The sequence below is a fragment of the Mus caroli genome, chromosome 12 (assembly GCF_900094665.2).
Source record: "Mus caroli chromosome 12, CAROLI_EIJ_v1.1, whole genome shotgun sequence".
NCBI lineage: Eukaryota > Metazoa > Chordata > Mammalia > Rodentia > Muridae > Mus > Mus caroli.
The window spans coordinates 37,690,628-37,712,271 of record NC_034581.1 but is presented as its reverse complement, the minus strand read 5'-3'; the positions used below and the strand labels follow the sequence as shown (position 1 = coordinate 37,712,271).

General features: G+C 36.9%; 2 protein-coding genes across 6 annotated transcripts in view; one reads left to right on the top strand and one right to left on the bottom strand.

The window, feature by feature from the left end:
* Nucleotides 1–21,644, bottom strand: part of Immp2l (inner mitochondrial membrane peptidase subunit 2) — an 879,462-nt gene that overhangs the window by 455,182 nt on the left and 402,636 nt on the right. The gene's annotated exons all lie outside the window — the stretch shown is intronic.
* Nucleotides 1–21,644, top strand: part of Lrrn3 (leucine rich repeat neuronal 3) — a 33,621-nt gene that overhangs the window by 7,796 nt on the left and 4,181 nt on the right. Inside the window, exon 1 of one of the 2 annotated variants that reach the window (XM_029484781.1) lies at nucleotides 18,573–18,601. The exons of the other annotated variant lie outside the window; for it this stretch is intronic. The gene's annotated coding sequence lies outside the window, so the exon portion shown is untranslated. Of the gene's footprint in view, nucleotides 1–18,572; nucleotides 18,602–21,644 lie in introns of those variants that run through there. 2 annotated transcript variants of the gene reach the window in all.

Genomic DNA, 21,644 nt, shown 5'->3' with positions numbered 1-21,644 from the left:
AGTTCTAATGTCCTACACACAAAAGCTAAAGGAGAAATTCATGTCAGAATGTTCCCAAGCGGAGCTTGTACAGTGAGGAAAAGCACTTAGCCTGAATTCCATCCCTAAAACCCACTTGGTAGCAGGAAGAAAACTGATCCTCACGGTTTCATTTTTTTTCAACTGAGGCTTCCTCCAGTGACTACACATACAATGTCTTAAGAACATGGAAATATATTTTAAGTCATAACTAGTTAGACAACTCAACAAAGAAATTCAAGTATCTAAACGTTTTAATTCTGAAGCAATAAAAATAGTCAAACGCAACATTACCACCCAACTGAAAGGACATGAATGACATGTATGTACTGACATCATTATATCTATGTGTCCTTTTCTTTGTGTCTGGGTGAGCATGCGAGCATGCAGTACACATGAGGAATGTGGGGATAAGCCTCCTGAAATCAGTTCTCTCCTTTGAGCACGTGGCTTCCAGGTTTGGTAGGCAGCTTGTGTACCCCAGCCCCAAGTCATCTTGCTTGCTCAACATGAACAATTTTTAATTAAAAACTATGTCCTGCTACTTCTTGTATTTATTTATAACAATGAATAAAGAAGGGAAGGGAGGAAGAGACGCTTGTTAGCACTGATTCATGACGCATGCCCTGAACTCTGGTTAAGCTCTGTATACACCTCATCTCTCCATGAGGGACCTGAGACTCCATGTGGATAAACAACTTTCCAAATGTATTCAATGGCAAAGGGCGTGACTCTCACCTTTAATATTGACAGCAAAATCTACACCAGGAAGAAGAATGCTATTGTTCCAATGCCAATGATAGTTTTAGGAACAAGGCTAATGTTTTTTGGTTTGGGAAGCACTTTTCACAGACATTCCCAACAATAGGATCACAGTCTTCAGATCATATACAAATAGCCTATATAATATTTAGTCCATCTTTATCATTTGCCACATGGTATAACTTGAGAGTACATTTTTTTTTTTTTTTTGTTTTTTGAGACAGGGTTTCTCTTTATAACTCTGGCTGTCCTGGAGCTCACTTTGTAGACCAGGCTGGCCTCGAACTCAGAAATCCGCCTGCCTCTGCCTCCGGAGTGCTGGGATTAAAGGTGTGCGCCACCACGCCTGGCGAGAGTACTTTCTTATTTCATGAATACCAAACACTGATTTCCACTTCAATATATTTATTAATGTGTACAATCAGATAAGTGTAATATACAGTAAGAGCATCATGGTTGAATTGCAGAGTGACTTATGAACTAAGATTTCTATCACATTTTAGACAATATAAGTTGGATTTAAAATAACTAAAGTTTTCTTGACCATAAATATCTTACAAATTGTGTTAAGAGAGCAATTATTAATTTATCATTTTACTCCTAATAATATGACTCAGTTTGGAAAATACTGCCAATTTTGTATTATTTTTCTATACTTTGCAAATCTGGAAAAGATGAGGAGCAGTTCTAAGTTATGTTCCATAATTTCCTGGATCTAGAATGGGAACTCTTCTCCTGGACCAACACCAATTCTTTTCCCACACTGTACTAGAGGCACTAATGCATACAGCTGTGAACTTCACTTAAGTACAAGGCTTTCCACTACACATCATTATACCTAAGTATATATAACAACAAGCTGCCTATGCTCATACTGGGTTGGGACTTCTATGTATCTTTGAAGGCAGAGATATTCTAAGACAAGACACTACTTGGTCATTAATTGAAAAATGGCATTTCATTTTGGTAATAAGCATGAATACACTTATATAGATAATAAGTGGCACATGTATCACAGCAAATAGATGAATATTTTTATCCATGCTGATCTGTATAAAACTCCCTTGATAACTTTATTAAAATGTAGAATCGCACAAACTCTGAGAGCAAGACCCCAGAAGCTCTAGTGAATTTCTGCAAAAAAAGAAAAAAAATAGTCTTAAGCATTAAATAGCTAAATATCAGCCTTTGCTGTTCTATTGTCTTCCAAGTAAAGATTTTTAATCTATGAAAATTGCTTAGATTTATACAGAATATGCATATAATAGGTATACCATGTTATATTTTCCCCAAAATATAGATTGATATGAGGGTGTAACTAAATGAATTACAGGTTTCTTTATAAGAGATATTATTGATACATCCCAGCAAGTGAATTTAGTCAACTTGTAATAAGACAAGACCTTGGTTAACGTGCTCTGTTCTCCCTGGTCTAGAGAGTAAGCCACTCTCAGATGAGGTCTACCAGGAGCTGGACGTCCTTGGCCTGTGTGTTTGTGCATCCCCCATTTCATATATTCTATCACAGTAACTCTACTGAACACTACCAAAGTGCCACCAAACCAATGAGTGAATTCTACACTGTCTGCAGATTTTATTATCAAAGCTCGTTAAATAGAGAGCCAGCATTCATATAACAAAATCCACAAGCTGGGATAGACTGGACAGACATTAAGTTACTTGCTCAAAGTGACCCCATTATTTAAAGGAACAACTGGAACCCAGAAAACCAGGTGATTAAACCCCTTGCCTATCAAGTACTTCACCAGATATAAGGATGAAATTTCACAAAGTATAGATTATATTCTCTCTTTACTGAACCCTACAGAGAAACTCAGTAGGAAATCTCCATGAAATACCCCTTACCAGTGCACTCTCACCTGCTGGAGTCTCCCAGGTGCTTAGACAACAGCACAGAGTCACTTTTTATGATGCCTCTTTAAACTGGCATTTCAGTGATAGTAACACATTACTCTGCATTGAGCTTATTAACATCCCAAGTTTGGGGTTTTGAATTTGGGTCCCAATATGATTTTAGGAATGGAGATGTGTTATCAGAAGTGGCAGTGGGGAAAGCTACTTGAGTGGCATCTGCCTCTGACTTCCAGAAGTTTTCATTTGTAAGCCAGGAAAAGGAGACAAAAGAGGGAGAAATTACTTTATCAAAGTTCACAAGTAAATAATGCAACCATAGAAACAGCAGAGATTTCATATTTCTATGAAGAAAAACTAGAACAAAATGATTTTATTGTGTGACACTAAGAGGATTTTCTATTCCTGTTGGACATCCCAGCTCAAATCCAAAGCCTTACAAGCCGTTGCTATACCCAGTACAAGGCTTCAGAGCTCACACCCTATAAGGACAATGTTGGCAATGATAAGTATCATTGCAATTTTCAAACTTTAGTCAAAACCATGCTGTACCTTTTTTCCCCCCAAAGAAAGCAAAGTTGGGGATATTGAGCATGAAAGACTCTGGCTACAATATTTTCTAAATTGCTGATGCTAGCATGATCTGTGAGACCACCCAGGGTATGTTCGTCACTGGAACTTCACAGGGATGGGTTTCATTCACCCCCCCCCATTTGTCCTCTCCTTGGCACTTCTTGGAAATCTAAAACCACAGAGCAACATTCACATCAATATTAACAACTTCTAGAAGACTTTGTTTTCTCCAGCCCAAGAAAGAATACCTTCCCACATCCAACATCTCAAAAAAGCCCTGAAACAAATGCTTGAATTTTTATCATAGATAACTGAATTTTATAGCCCCACTCCTATACTAGCAAGCATGCATGCATACATGCGTACTTTCAAATATATCTAAACTCTGGATACTTTTAAAACATCTGCAGACCATTAAGGGTTATACAATCTTTTCATGCTGAGCTGTGACTGGTATCCAATTACTATTGTCTTTTAACAAACAATAGTACTATGCCAGACTGCACCAGACTGTAATAGGTATTTACACAGAAATAATAAGGAAAAAAGTCTACTAGGCAAGTAAATTCTTTAAGCGTTTCTGACAATAGAAGCAAATGCCATCCAAGAAGCTCTCTCTTTCTGTGCCTCCATTTATTATCACATCACCACCAGTAAGCCAAGTGTAAGGTATAATGGATTCCAACTGAGTAGCAATATTATGGCAGTAATGTTATTTTGATAATGACCGGCATTCATGATGTCTTCGTGCTTTAGGGTGAATTTGTATTGAGACTTTATATATTTAACTTTTGTAGTATTTCTATAAGAAAAGTCCGATTATCACTCATCCTTTAACGGTTAAGGAGAAAGTGACATGTAATGACAGGAAAACCAGAGTCTGTGTTTGATTCCTAAACTACTAGACTAGTTCTACTAAATCTTAATCTGAGAGCACAGGAAAGCAATGGAGAAAAAGAAGAGAATTGCATTTACTATTTAAGAGATTTTAGGGGTGAATACAGAACAAAGTAGGGCACAGAGAAGCAATACCCATCCATCGAAGACATGTTTGAGAAAAAAGCAACATCATTCTCAGACCTGTATCTATCTCTGGGGTCAGATTTACATCCATGGAATCTTTTGGAAAGTCCAATTTGCTAGAGAAATGACCCTCTGTCCAGGGATCACCTCCTTCCTATCTGCATGGATTTGCGCCATTTGTTTGGTTTTTCTTTTCAGAAGTGCAATTATACAATCTCAGCTGGAGACAAGACAATAGTTACATAATTTTATTCCTTCGGTTGTCTTTATGTCCTGTTCCCTTTGCCATAGCTCTGCAATCCATAAGTCAATATTGTCTTAGAGGTTGAACATTTATCATCTTATTTTGATGTTTTTGTTAAGCAATGCCCTCACTTCTATAGCTTGATTCAGGTTTATATTTTTTCTGTTTAGTGTGCTTATGCTATCACCATATCAATTATACGAAAGGATGGGAGAGGATAAATGAAACTAGTGAGTGCAGTTGACAGCAGTCATGAGAAAGCATGCTGGGGACAGAAAATTCTCCCAGGACTCCATTATTCAGTCTCTCCTGTTTCTGGTTCTAGGAGAAAATGCAAAAGATAGACTTTGAAATAAAAGGAAGTGCAAGGCTATTAGAAGGGATGATTAGTGGGGCACTTGCTAGGGGAACATAGCGAATAGACATTTGTGGATTCCTAGTAAACTGTGTCTCATTTATTCTAGCTTTAAATATGTGTAGAAATAATCAGGTTCTCATTCCATTAGTTCATGAACAAAATTGATTCAAAATGTGAAGGTCATAACTTCTCAGACATTTCAATGAATAGGAAAACAAGTGATCTATCTATATGTATGTATACACACACACACACACACACACACACACACACACACTCACACACACTGGGGTTTGGGGGGACAGCCTTATACATGTAAAAGGATAGGAGAGAGGGAAAAGAAGTTGAATATAGAGCCCAGTGCAATATATGGGCCCACCTGCTAGACTGCATAGAGGAATTTCCAGACCAGAGCTAAGCCCACTTCTGCAGCATAGGTCTCACTGAGAGAAAAATATGTTTTTATACATGATAATTATTAAAAAAATACTCACTTTAAAGAACTTGAAGTTGAATCTTCCTTATAAACTTAAGAATTGATATACCAATATGCCAAGAATTGTAAACAGATGTCAAATAACCTTCTGTTTGCAATAACAGCCTTTCTGCTTGTCTGACATCTAGTTATTCCAGTTAACATCATATATGAAACTCAGAAATTACACAGCTGAAGAATGAAATATTGATACCTGACGGCATATTGAAAGCGCATGAGAATGAGGCGCCACGAATGCACATAAATTGACCAAACGAGCCTGCATATGTTATAGCTTCCATGAGAACACAACTCATTCATTGACTGACAATTTGCATCAGGTTCGCTTGCTTATTCTGCAAATCACAAAAATGGGTTGCTGTGGCAACTGCCACATGCTATTTAGCTTGCTGTTGGGAAATGTCTCTTGGAGTACCGTGTAAGAAACAAATACAACATGTTTGCATGTTTGTATTGTTGCTCCCACCCTAGGGAAAGAAATCTCCTGACAAGAGGCCTATGTTTTTTAAAGCTTTAAAAATTGGACTGCTTTTGTCTTCTTCATTTATATTATCTGTAACACATGCTTATTGGAAAGGGGAAGAGAAAAAAATCTATTATCAAAATGCTACTTGCCGGTATGACCGGAACATGATAGAGATGCTGCCTATTACCATCCCTAATTTTATCAACACTGCTCTTTTAGCTATATTAATTCCCGAAATACACTTATTGAATCAACGTACAACACTCCCAAGAGTCTATAGCTCAATACTTAATGTACCAGCAAAAGCAAGTTTATTTTTCTAGGTCAGAAACAGGAGCAAGTAAGATACCATTACTATTCTGAGAAGCATTCTTGTCCCCAAAATTATGCTTTTTTTTTCCCATAAGCAGACCACACAGGACCTTATGACATGTCACACCCATGGTCAACACACAGCAAGGCAAGCAGTTTAGTGTCTTTATGCTAAGTAAATTAGAACACTCACTTGTAACTCACTTCTTACACAGAACCCCCAAACCAGGAGGCAAAGTATCTAAAACAGTTCAGGCCTCTCTATAAGTTTTCCTGCTAGCTTTTCCTTGTTTTATTTTATATTTTCATGTCCATCTGTCTGTCTGACACAAGATCTTGCTATAAAACCCCAAGAAAATCTTCTCCACTTGGCTCCTAAGAGCTGGGATTGCAGGCCTCCACTACCACCTGTGGCCCCATTCTTCCAACCCACTGACAATCGTGACAACTTTTTTTGACCTCTTCAGATGCTAGTGTGACAAGCAAAGATGTGTCTTCTCTCTCCATCACCACTGCTGCTGGGAGTTTGTCAATGACTCCCTAGCAGGAGTGCTGGGGAGATCATATTTTCAGTTACAGATGCAACGGGGCAAAGATGAGGGAACTACACCTGCTAGAAGACACCCGGGCATTATAAATAATGCTATAATAACAGGAACTAAAATGGGTGCGAAAAATAATTCACATGCTGGGTGTAGCTGTAAATCGCACTTACAGACCTACAGAGATGGACATCTGGATTGTGTGGTGACTGTTGTGGGCTGGGCCATTATTTCAGACAAAAGAAGTGAATTCAACACATAACTGGATCTCCCCCCACCTTTCCTTGGGCAACAATAAAGAACAATCAATTTAAAAATAATTGGAGAAATTTGTGTTGTGCTCAGAAGAGTAAAAGAAAACATTCATTCAATAGTACCACACAGAATCGTTTGCTTAATAGCATTTCTAATATGTTATGCATTTATTCAATCTACTTCCTTCTATATTAAAATGCAAAAACAATTACTCTGGATGTAAATCCTAGAAAACAATCAAAGCTTCTATTAAATCAGAGAAGAGACAGTTAAGCTGAAATGTGATTTGCAGATGCTCATGAATAGACAATACTTGGAATTTTTTTTCCTAGAATGTGAGAGAAGGGTTACTAGAAGCAGGGACTCTTCCTTCTTCCTCTCTTCCTTCTTTCTCTCTTCCTTTTCTCTTTCCCTCCCCTTTCTACCAATCTTACTTAAAAAGCCAGAGTTTGAAGAGGAACTTTATTTGATTTCTAATAATTCAAACTATGTAACTATGTAAAACTGCTTTATTTTGGACAACAGCCCTGTAACAGGTACAAACTCCCTTTCAATATTTTATTATAAATAGTTTACATTCAACTGATTATTCAGAAGAATATTGTCATTACAAACTTCTTGCTCCTTTATCTTTAACAAAAAACAAAACAACTGGGTAGGTGTGTGTGTGTGTGTGTGTGTGTGTATGTGTGTGTGTGTGTGTACAATATGTTCAAACTAAGCATATTTGAGAAAAGGCAACTAAACATAAAGCAATGAATAAAAGAATTCATGCATGGATAACACACATTTTACATTTTAGTGTCCAAATGGAATTTTGAAAATACACATGCTTTAATTGGGCTGCTGCTGCAGCAATAATCTTAAATACGAGATTCAATAAACGTGTTTTCATGCTCTGATTAAATGTCAAGGCCACAGATTTGTTATTTCAGATCCAGTGAGCAATAATTTCATTGGATAATAATGAACTCCCAAAGATTTATTTGAAACACTCAGCTGCCCATTACAAAGCTCTGATTCATCACAAGAATTTCAACCCTGCGGATAGTATTATGGCACCTAGGACACAAAGCACACACTTTGAAGTACACTTTACTCACGTCCTATGTGCAGTGCCAGCTGATTGAACACCAACCGTATTTGCATAATCCTACTCACAAGAGATAGCACTTGAACTTGCATACATTTTTTTTTTCCTTCACAGGGTATTTGTACATTTCATTAGCAGGGTGTTCTTCTCTGAAGTTCACTGTCTTAAGTGTCACTTTCTGGCAATTCCAATCTAAGCCACACTACACTAAAGATGCAGCCTCACAGGTTGTCAGTGTAACCATTATTTTCCATTTGATCACTATTGTCTGGAGTAAGTGAGGGCTGGCCTCCAGCCACGTCAGGCCAGCCTTCTAGAGAGCCCTCATCACTTACACTCAATTATCTGTGTAGTTGTTATTACTTTGTTGTTGCTACAGCACTCTCCATTCTTTTGTAAAAATATTTAAGCACTTTAAGACATTAAGAGCATATTATGTCCCAATTTACACGGTTCCCTGTGTTGTCAAACTACAGAGGCCACAGTTTAAGAATCTGCATGCCTTATGTCACCATCATGATGCTATTACCACACATACAACAGAAAAATCAATTGATAACCACACCTTCATTGAAAGAGATATACCAATAAGTGTTATTTCCTTTGACTTCCTCACACAGTACTTACTGAAGACCTTACACAGGAGGAATAGTGTTGGAGGTTTTTAAAGATTGTTTTTTTTTTTTCAACAGTTTGAATTTAATTACATCTCCTTGCATGATCGTATTTTCATGTGGGTTTTGCTCTAGTGTTGTAGTGTCCTGAAATAAAATACATGCATACTGATGTCTCATTTGCTAAGTTTGTATTCTCATTCAGCAACCCACTCACCCACACTGTATGAGTGAGATCAGAAAGGTAAAATGACTGCCTTCTGGAGCAGTTTTTAAAATGTCTATCATCCTAATGTATAATTAAGAAAAAAGTGGCATCCATTCAACCATTCAGCCATTCATTTACTCATTTAGTAGATACTGAGCCACAATGCCAGCCACTATTTTAGTTAAATATTAGACACAGAGAACAAGGGGCCAGCAAGATGGTTCAGTTGGGCTTTCAGGCGCTTACTGCCAAGACTAATGACCTGAGACCAATCACTGGGGCTCATATAATAGAGATTGCGAACCAACTTGCTCAAGTTTCCTCTCATTTCCACAAGTGTGCCATGGCAGGTACATTTCCATATGTGTGTGGTTATGTGTACACACACATACACACACTAAATAAATAATAAATTAATGTAATAATATTTAAATAATTAATAATTAATATACATAATGTAATAATTAAAATATTGAAACACGGAGCAAAATAGGAAACTACTGAAGAGCTAATATTCTAGCAGGAATAATGAGAAGGCAAAAAGAAAAAAAAGAAAAAGAAAAGACATTCTTTTTTTCTTAGATATTTTCTTCATTTACATTTCAAATGCTATCCCCAAAGTCCCCTATACCCTCACACCGCCCTGCTCCCACCCATTCCCACTTCCTGGCCCTGGCATTCACCTGTACTGAGGAATATGATCTTTGCAAGGCCTAGCCTCCCATTGATGGCTGACTAGGCCATCCTCTGCTACATATGCAACTAGAGACAGTTCAGGGGCAGGGTGGGTACTGGTTAGTTCATATTGTTGTTCCTCCTATAGGGTTGCAGACCCCTTTAGCTCCTTGGGTACTTTCTCTAGCTCCTTCCTTAGGGGCCCCATGTTCTATCCAATAGATGACTGTGAGCATCAACTTCTGTATTTGCCAGGCACTGCCATAGCCTCACAAGAGAGAGTTATGTCAGGGTCCTGTCAGCAAAATCTTTCTGGCATATGCAATGGTGTCTGGGTTTGGTGGTTGTATATGGGATGGATCCCCGGGTGGGGCAGTCTCTGGATGGTCCTTCCTTCCGTTCAGCTCTGACCTTTGTCTCAGTAACTCCTTCCATGGGAATTTTATTCCCCATTCTAAGAAGGAGCGAAGTATTCACACTTTGGTTTTCCTTCTTCTTGAGTTTCATGTGTTTTGCAAATTGTATCTTGGATATTCTAAATTTCTGGGCTAATATCTGCTTATCAGTGAGTACATATCATATGTGTTCTTTTGTGACTGGGTTACCTCACTCAGGATGGTATCCTCCAGATGCATCCATTTGCCTAAAAATTTTATGAATTCATTGTTTTGAATTGCTGAGTAGTACTCCATTGCAAAAACATTGTTTCTAAAAGTCTTGACTATTTTACAAATACAATGGCAACTTGTCATAAATGGAGATCTCAATAAGGAAATCTATAAATAAGGAATCAAAAAGTAAGAGAATTAAAGCCAAAGTTTTATAAACGTCCTTCAACGTCAATGTGTTCACTGTCGTGCAATAAACCATTAGTTTTACTTCCCAATTAGGTTTATAAGAAAGTGATGTTTACCTAATGCCACTGTGTAAGGAAGAAAAGCATGGGCCATGCTCATGAACGGAGAAAGACACAGGTCTAGCAGGAAGGTCCTTAAGAGGCAGGTAACAGGCTCTTTACTCTCTAGGATTGTCAACTAAAGACCTATGTGTGGCCAGCATGAGCTAGGCTAAGAATGGCTGATAACAGATACAGGATCTGGAATAAAGCTAAGATGGTGCTAGTTAGTAGACTCTTAAACTGGGAACACCATATTAACTCTTCCTAAACCTCTGTCACCTGAGAAATGGGTATAGCTTTCCCTACTGTCAGGATTGTGGTAGGATGCATACAACGCTGTGAATGTAAGCTCAACTGATGTGTTATGAAGTAGCCTGCTATTAGTTTGACCATTGGTGTTATTTTTGCTATTTGTTGTTGTTAGTGGAAAAAAATAAGGCCCTTTAAAAGAATCTTTAGGGCCAGAGCTATACGAAAACCATAAGAATGAGTAAAGTATCAAAATCTGTCCACTGACACTGGAGTTAATCCACATTGTAGAAATGAGACACCATTTATAATCTAAACTTTATACAATTGAGAGAAATTGCAAAGCTTAGGACAGCTGGAATTTCAACTTTACATTTTCATTATTCTGAGTGTAATTCCTTCTCGCATAAGATGTGGCAGCTTGACCAAAATAGTATCACAACTTTTAAGAAAATCCACGCATCAGAAATGATGACGTGTAACTGTTCATATATAAAAAGAAACACGCATACATACATACACACATATACATACATACATATACATACATACATATATACATACATACATACATACATACATTTGTGTTTAGGCATGTGCCTCAGAGCAAATCTGTGGTGGTTAGAAAATAACTCCCGAGAGTCAGGTCTCTCCTCTCACCATGTGTGTCTCATGGATCAAACTCAGGTAGTCAGGCTTGGTGGCAAGTGCCTTCCCTGTGAGCCATCTCAATGGTCCAATATTTTCAATAATATGAACCTCATATGAGTAACTCTTCATTGAGCAATATAAGTTGTCTATTGTAGGAGAATTTTACAAATGAAATAACAGTACTTTATAAAATAATTATATTTGGTTACAGTGCAAATGGTATAGTTAAGTGAACCAAATTGAAAGGATTTGGGATGTCACGGCATTTGATGATGATGGGAAAATTTCTTCTCATCATTCCAATGTAAAATTCAAATAGTACATAAGACTGTTTAAAATACTGTACTGAGGCTGCTATTGCTTAGTGTAGAACTTTTTTTGATGTAAACTGATGTTCTGAATTGAAATTCCAAATTATTTGAAGACAATTTCTAAGACATTCCTCTAAAAAGGTGGTTTGTCTTCTAGTTTTTACTTGATCCATACATGAGGTGAGATCTAGGCTTCAAAGTAAAGTGGATGCAAATGTATGGGCTCGTTTTAACAGACATCTTTTCTCTATTAAGATTTAAATATGCATTTTTATGAATGGTCCAGATTGCCAAACTTGGAAGGACGATTTGTGTTTGATGTCTATGAATGAAATAAGAAATAAGTATTAAAGTTCGATAGGCCCAGAAAGTATTAGAAACTAACTCCGTCTGTTCTTTGAGACACTTTCAAGGTTTAGGCAGTGGTAGAGGGCTTTTTTCTTTTTAAACATTCGTGAGACCTTAGGTTCAGTCACTAATTCCATAAATAAAAACAAGGGGATAATCCACCAAAAGATATGGAGTAATCTGACATCAGCATATCCCAATGCTAGTATTAGAGACACAATCAGTGCAGAAAGGAATGGCCACACAGTAAGATGTACAGACATGCACACAGACACGAAAGCTGTATCTGTGTGTTGCTTAAAAGATTACTTCTGAAACTCAAAGCTATAATTCAGGAAGCTTTTCTGAAGCCTCCAATTGAGTTTCTGTTTTTCTATTTTAAAATCCTGTTTGTAGTCCCTGGACAAAAATACAGCAAAGCTGCTTTAAGCAAATTGTCAAGAGTATAATGGGAAAACCGTGGAACATGAGGGAAATTTGGCCGAATTTTTAAATTAAAACACAAACTGTCCCATGCTCATTATAAAGAATTAAGAATATGGAGCATATCTGTATGGCCTCCTGCCTTAGGTGAGAAACAGAAAAGCACTATCCATCACTGATCTCACATCAGTCAGAGGATGACCCTGATCACCGGCAGTGTGGTCCTGCAGTCTTTCTGACATCATTTGAGGAAAGGATTTGACCACAAGATCTGATTATTATTTGACTGCCTTTCAAAACATAGTTTATTTTCTCAAGTTTCAGCAATAACACTGATTGATATACTATGTTTTTGTTTGTCTTATTTCGCAATGAGTATATGACTGCAAGGATGACCACTTGGGGCTAGAAAGCCATTTGAGGGCTCTTCCTTGGAAAGGCTTTCTCTTGCTCTCAGCATTACTTAGTTGACAGTAGTTCTTTGCCCTCAAGTGGGGCTCCCATGAAAGGGCTCCTCCCTCTCATATCACCATGTCCATAAGCAACACTAAATGGCCTCAGCAGCCCGTGTGTGTGTGTGCACATGTATATGTACGTGTTGTGTGTGTCTGTGTGTGCAAGGGTATGTATATGTGTATGTCTGTGTGTGTCTCTGTGTGTGAGAGAAAGAGACACAAAATGCCAGTCAAAGAAATAGACAGAGAGACAGAGAGAAAGACAGAGGGACACAGAGAGAACAATAACAACTAAGGAAAGAGAGGCCATGTTTTTTTTTTTTTTTTTTTAAAGAACAATTAAAGTAATGAGTGTCAAAATTCTATTATAGTTGGAACAAATATGAAAATCCCAGGGCCTATACACTCTGAGTTGCTGTTAAAGAACTCTAAAACTTGACCTTGAGACATCTGTGATAACATCACAAATTAACCATGCATCCACCTCTGACCACAGTATGTGATTGGCCTCTGACCCACAGGATTCCTTCCCCTCTTCACAGGCCACTTACCTTTTATTTCTTCCAACTGAGTTTACTAAAAAGAAAAAAAATCTGAGGGTATTTTTTGATTATTACCTATTTTGGCATAGCTGGTAAAACAGAAGCATTTCACATTGGAAACCAAGATAAAATAAAACTTCAGGGGAGGGGAGCTGTATACATACTCATCTCTCTCTCTCTCTCTCTCTCTCTCTCTCTCTCTCTCTCTCTCTCTCACACACACACACACACACACACACACACACACACACACTAGAAGATTTTCAGAGGGAAAACTAGGAAGGGAAAACATTTGAGATGTAAATAAAGAAAATATCTAATAAAATATATATATATTCTAGCCCTCACTTTGGAAGAAAAAAATAATCCCAGGATTAAAAATGTAATTAAGCAAGCACGTGCCTAGTACAAAAAGAGGCAGAGTCTCAGTTCTTAGCACACACAATTTCAAAACTTCTAAAAATCTGTATTTGTTCAGGTCATAAGAATCATTTCAAAGATTACTTGTGACCCTAGAGAAACTATTTATTTCTATAGAGAACTTGAAAAACATGTTTAAGATGTAAGTAAATGTGACAAGAATCTAAAATTAAGAAATTTCAGCATACACACTCAGAAACTATTCAAACATTTTATATTATATCTTCACAAAGGTCTACATTGATATAGTTTTGAATGGATTTAAGGTTATTGTAAAAATCATATAATTGTAGAGACCGAAGGTAATTCATTTTGCAAATAAAATCACGAGGGGTCGCAAGGTCTTCTCCTTAAATGTGCACATTTTCATAATATTCTGTGACTAGTGTGCTTGTAATTTAACAAAGAGCATCTTCCACATACATCTATGATTCAATTACAAACTAAAGCAAGATTTCATCTCTGTCTCCCAATTCAAAATAGGGGATAATGGCACTTTAGTCTGAGATGTGTCAAGGTCAAGGAGAAGCCACAAATGAGCACTTTCCCTAAAGAGGAGTACCCTTGGGACGAAATAAATGCTAAATAAGGGAAGAATAAAGAAGAAGTCTAAAAGGGATATCACTATTCACAGATTCTAAAATAGGTCTCAAATAATACTAAATAATAAATACAGTTCTGATATAAATTTTAGACTTCCTAACTATATGGAGAGAAGAAATTCAAGCACAAAAAGGAAGTTTGTGGTTTAGAATGTCATGTGTTCTGCTAATTCTGCTCAAAAATAATTTTCACATATAATATACAAATTAAGTGCTTGGTTGAGCAAAAATAAATATACATAAGAACTCTTTTCATAATGTTAATACTTAGATTATTTGTGATGGTCCAGAAATCACAGCACCAGCAATAACAGTCCTTGGCTCTGGCTGCATCTCTCACTCTCTACAGCTAGTTAGTTGTAGGAAGCAAACGTCTTCATAATGGCAACTCTTCATTCAAGAAGGTTCAGGAATCCACACAGCATTAACAATTCATTTAGAAATATGAAAATTTAGACTGAAATACCTTTTTTTTGGTATGAAACTAAAGCTCAGAGAGTAATCTGATTGGTTGAAATGCAGAACAAAATTATCCCTAGGGACCAGAAAGATTTCTCAATATTGTCCTTCCACAATGCCTACCTGTTAACATTGGAATAGTGTGTTATGATCAACCAAAAGTAGCAACAACCACCAACTCAGTGAGCCTGTACATGGACCACACATCTGTCTGAGAAAACAGGCAGGTGAATGGTGCTATTTCAGTGACAATTTGCCACAAAGTGGATCTCAGTGGTTGATAACACTTGGAGGCTAAATGAAGAGCCTTGTATCCATGACTGTTCACATCTGGGCACCTAAACCCAAGCTGTTTGCCCCCTCCATTTGATGACTGAGGTGATGCTCTTTTCCATTTATTACCCTCTAGAAATAAGCATGAAATGAAATACTAATACTGGTAGACAATTAATTTAGAATAATGACAGACAACTAATTTGATAGCCTTTAAAGGCCATTAGAAGTAAAATGCACTGATCCTAACTTGTTAATGGTGCAGGGTAAGAGTAATGAATACAAACATTATAGAATAAAGAATTCAAAGGTTAAACTGGGATAAATGAGTTAGCACCTAGACAATTATCAAACACCTTAAGAACATTTCTATTCACAGAATAGTATTATACATATACAAACTTGGAATGTGAAGAAATCTCAAATATCATGGTTTTTTTTTTTGTTTTTGTTTTTGTTTTTGTTTTTGTTTTCGAGACAGGGTTTCTCTTTATAGCTCTGGCTGTCCTGGAACTCACTCTGTAGACCAGGCTGTCCTCGAACTCAGAAATCCGCCTGCCTCTACCCCCCGAGTGCTGGGATTAAAGGCGTGTGCCACCACGTCCGGCTCTCAAATATCATGTAATCCAATCTCTAAGCTTCAAAAATGAGTAGCTTACAGCACAGGAGAAAGGGTATTCTGTCCATAGGCACATCTTTTATAAACCAGTGTCATATTTCTTTATGCAAAGCAAGAGTCATTTAACTTATTCAGTGAACAGGTCAATATTTTAATTATAATATTTTAAATATCCACTTTTAATAAAAACCTACAAACAAGTTCAGGTAACTAGGTTTCAGAGACTAGAAAATAAATATTTCTCAAATAAAAAGAAAAGTTTTTTTTTTTTTTAATGTGTATAGTAAAACTCAACGATTCTTTAGGCATATGAAACCTTCAATTAGAAGTAAAGAAAGGCTGAATTTTACAACAAGGGACTCTAAAATCAGATAATAAAAGAATGGATTCAGAGATCTTTATACAAATGAACTTAGCAAATTTGTTATAGAAGAAAGGGGAAAGCTGGGTTTTTAACGTAGCCATGGCAACTTTCTATCGTCACCAATTTTCCCCCTGGAGTCAAGTATCACAATGTTTCTCTTCCACATGATCCAGCCTTTATAATACACATAATGAGGTACAAGCAAAGGAACACTTTGCTCTTAAGCTTCTAAATTGCAAAGCTTCATTGAAAAGATAGAACATTTTAAAGTTGTCTTGTCCACCTGTTTCTCCCCTGTCCTAAAGGAACATTCTATTACAGACAGTATAAAAGACCTGGTACCATTTCAGTTACGTCTGCTAGACAGACAGAATTAAGCATTCTTTCCTCAGTACACACACAGACCATTACACATGGCTTTATTGTAAATCCCATTGGCTGTGCAGTATACTCCTTATCGACTCGACTCACTGAGAACTTTGCAAGGAGACACAGGGTCTTACTTATGGTCAACTTTCCATGTCTACAGGACTGCCTTCCTCAAGGAGGTGATCAGTCAGTGACTGGCCAATGATGAGACACAGACAAAGAATGGCCAGGACAGGGCTCTCTCCATAAAAAGAGTCAATATGCAATCTCATCTAGACGTTTTCCTTTTGATTCTGACCAAAAATATACTGAAAAGAAATCTCAGCCATGATGAGTGTCCACAGGCATTAAAAAAATATTATTTATCTCAGTGAACTAAATTGGCATGTTTCATGCTGTCAGTGTAGCATATTAAATATTTTAAGCCTTTGCTCTTCTGCAGGAAAAATTGCATGGGGAGGCAATTGGAGAAACTAAATAAGCTGTAAGAAACATTCAGGGAACACAAAGAAACACAAACATTGGGAGAAAATATCCCACATTTCCAAGTGCTTTCTAAATTAAAAATAAAAAAGGGGGGCTTGATTCAGGCCACAAAAGGGCTTATGGTAGCTGAAAGACTATAATAAATATATATTTTTTAATATTTCAGTTTTAAAAGGGAAGTGATGTATGTATACAGTGAAATGAAAATGTGCTATATGTACCCAAGAATATTGACTCAAGGGTGGATGGATAAATACGTGCTGAGGAGAATGGGCAATGAGCTCATTGTCAGAGCCATGCCAATCATGTGAGAGCATCCTGAGAACTACCATGGGTTAAGATAAAGTTTTCCACTTCTACTGACATTTCAATGTCATCTGAATTTTCAAAATATGCAGTTTCAGTTTATCTAGCTTTAACGTATGAGTATGTGGTCTTCAAGATTAAAAATGATGTTTAGAAATAGTTCTCTCTGAAAACAAACAAAAGTGACTGAGAAGAACAAAGTAAACTCACTGAGTTGCCAATGCCTGATCACACTAAAGCTTCATCACCTACAGGCCACACTCTGCGCTGAGTAAGAATATCTGCTTACTGCTAAAGTACCACAGTGTAAGGGAAAGAGAGAAATTCTAGCTGCACATTAGCCATTTTATTATTATTATTATTATTATTATTATTATTATTATTATTATTATTATGTATTTTCTTCATTTACATTTCCAATGCTATCCCAAAAGTCCCCCATACCCTCCCCACTCCCCTATTCACCCACTCCCACTTCTTGGCCCTGGAGTTCCCCTGTACTGAGGCATATAAAGTTTGCATGACCAATGGGCCTCTTTTTCCAGTGATGGCGGATTAGGCCATCCTTTGATACATATGCAGCTAGAGTCAAGAGCTCTGGGGTACTGGTTAGTTCATAATGTTGCACCTACAGGGTTGCAGGTCACTTTAGCTCCTTGGTTACTTTCTCTAGCTCCTCCATTGTGGGCCCTGTGATCCATCCTATAGCTGACTGTGAGCATCCACTTCTGTGTTTGCTAGGCCCGGGCATAGCCTCACAAGAGACAGCTATATCAGGGTCCTTTCAGCAAAATCTTGTTAGTGTATGCAATGGTGTCAGGGTTTGGAGCTCACATGACATGTACTCACTGATAAGTGGATATTAGCCCAGAGCTCAGAATACCCAAGATACAATTTGCAAAACACATGAAACTCAAGAAGAATGAAGACCAAAGTGTGGACACTTTGCCCCTTCTTAGAATTGGGAACAAAACACCCATGGAAGGAGTTACAGAGACAAAGTTTGGAGCTGAGACGAAAGGATGGACCATCTAGAGACTGCCAAACCTGGGGATCCATCACGTTAAGCATTTTTAATGCATTCATCAGTCAATTCATAATATCTACTCCTAAAATCTTTAAGCCTCAGATTTTTCCCTGAAGTGTGAGATCCTTGATAAATGATGGAATACAGGCCATTATTTAAGTATATTTGCCATGATCTAGTTCACATTTTCCTAAATTTGAAATGCTTCTCACAAAGTCTTTATCTTTTATTCTGTGTGATCAAAACCTACGAACAGCAGCTAGAAATCTGGGACCTGGGAAGAAAGAGGTGAGGACGTTTTTTGAAATTCTGAGAAATTCACCTAAACTGCATTCAAGCTGGTCAACTTATTTTTAGTTGTGCAATGGGTTATTTTTAAAGTTCTTGTAACAATGTATAGGAAAAGGGATAAAACTCTTTTAAAATAAATTATGTAGCCCAAATCTACAAATGGCCACTAGTGGGAAAACATTTTCTCATTGGTGAAACTAATGCATACGTTTAAAAAAAATAGCTGTTTTAAAATGCCTGTAACTTCTCTCACTTTCAAGTGGCCATAATTTTCTCACGTTCAAGTAGATGCTTCATAGAGAAAGGTGAAATTTCTTAAGGAAAATTTCTTTAAAAATGTGATGATATCTCTTTTATCTACTCCATTCTGATTACTGTTTGTTGAATACTTTAATCATTTTTTTAAATTATGCTAATTGTTGTTTGATTTGCTATCATTCAATACAAACTGTGGAAAGACATACTTGTAAGTTATTAATCAGCAAATTATTAACTAATTTCTGATCAACCAATTAAGTGTCTTAATATAACCAAATAAATTAAGGTGAACAATGATCCTAATCATAATAATCTTATGCTCTAGGAAGAATAATAATCAAATCATTAAATGTTTAGCAAAAGAATAATCTGTAAGTACATAGCTATTCATGATCTAATAGCCTAACATATATATACTGTTTACTAATAATAGTCTCAGTTTCATTAGACTCTTAAAGAAATGTGAATGAAAATTAAGCTAACAGTTGAAAACAAAGGAAAAGCTTCCAGCCAAGGCACTTGGGTTCGGGGTACACCAGTGACCAGGGTACTTGGGTTCACCCTCTACAGGAGTACTGTGTCCGGTAGCAGGAAAGGAAGCCTTCGTTGTCATGACTGTCATAACCATGAGCTCTAGTCTAACTTTGCTGCCTCTGAGCCTGTATTCATAAGCTACAGATATAAGACTTATTTATACATAGGTAATAACTTCTGCATAACTTCATTCTTACGTTAAAAATATAGCTAATATGCATTTTGAGTATGTGGTAAAATAAATACAAATAAGAGGGGGTACATTTATTGAAGGTTCAAAAATTAACAAGTTGGAATGCTTGAGCTTTATGTAACCTGATGAAAATGTACTCATGAGATCCTTTCACTGATGCACTGAAAACTTCCAAGTCTGTTTTTCTAATGGAGTAATGCTTCTTGCTGTACAGTAGACCCAGGAGTTGCAATCTTTCTTTCAGTCACACTTCTTGTAATAAATTAGATGGTACTTCTACTTTGTATACTAGTTCCACGTGACTTTAGTTTGTGTGACTCAGACCTTCATCATAACTTGTTTTGGCAAAACAGATTTTCTAAACTTCAAAATCTGAAGATGATAGTTTTAACAGATCTGAGAAAGAAAAAGTCCCCTGCACTAAATGTTTGTTAAAATTACCTCCTAATTTCCATTCATGTGGACAGGGTGACCTTCTAGAAAGAGCTGAACACGTAAGTGGGGGAAACTGTGTCCTAATCATATCCTATTGTTTATTAGCCAAATGTTCTTAGGCAGATGAGACCTCAAGCAGGAGAGATTATAATACTGTAAGGTTTCAGGTCCTGTTCATTAAAAGTACTTGGCTATACAAGCATCTCACTACCCTATTTTGCAAGGCCATTGGTAACATAAACAATTGCTAATAAGAATATTTGGAAGCTGAGAAACACTAAGAAGTAAGACAATACTGCTTCTGTCTTAGGACTGTGTGAAGAGCCCATGCTAATAACTGCTGGTGAACGCATCACGGCAAATTCCAAGGATGTAAGACAAAGTCAATATTCAATAGTCTGCTATGCTTTCCACCCTCACAGAGTCTTCCCAGATACCAACTCAAACAAGTGGTGAGAATGGAATCAGAAAAAAAAATTCTAATTAAACATAAACATAATTGTTCAAACACACCCATCAAGAAGATTTCCAAATAAAAATTTACGTTCTTCTATTAATCATGTCATTTAATAATTTACCTTCCGGCTAACTTGCAGGACACAGGCTCCCCTTCACACAGCTGGTGAAAGCAGATATAACCAATTAACTGGGAGAAGTCACATCTCCATCATTCTCAGCTGGGTGATTTGTGAAAACATCAAGAAGTGTATTTTGTACTTTCTACCTAGGTTTTTACTTTATCTTGGACAAAAGAGGTTTCATACTGCTTTTACTCAGTTGTCCTTTCTGTAGGCTCCTGTCTCTGTGGTCTCTTGCTTGCATGTACTTTAACCATCTATTAACTAATGCTTTGGCTTTCTGACTGAAGTTCACTATAGGAAGTGAGAATATCCAAGTGATCTTTTTCTCTATTGGCTATTAACCCAATAATGAAAACACAGAAATTGCTTAATAAATCTCACTAAATTACAAACGAATGAACCACAAATACAGTAAATCAAAGGTTCTCAACTTGTAGGTCCTGACACCTTTACATATCAGAGAACCTGCATATTGCATATTTATCCTATTAATTGTGACCGTAGAAAAATTACATTCATGAAGGAGCAACAAAATAATATTATGGTTATGAGTCACTGTAACATGAGGAACTGTATTGAAGGGTCAGGACATTAGGGATGGCAGGAGATTGACTTTTAGAATCTAACAATCCTTTGTTTTATCCTCAGAAATAATATTTCAATCTTATGTAAAAATATAGTCGCTATAGAGTTTGTGTAACTAGTAAGATAAATATGAATATGAGCAGTTAAATTTATTGATGCTTAAAAAAATGAACAAATTGGATTGCTTTTATTGCATGTGAAATTATGGAAATGTCCATTTCCTCACATTCATTCGCTGGTATACTCTCAACACTTCTTGAGTCTGTGCTAACATTCCAGTTACCAAGGTCAGGAACTGGAGATCAAAAGACAAGTAAATCTCATGTTCCCAAGGAGTGTGACCGGAAACACAAAATACTGAGAAGCAAGAGGGAGAAGTTATATGAAAGGCAGGCTTCCCAGAGGATGCAGGCTTGAAGGATGAAAAAAAGAAAGCAGATACCTTTGACTCAAG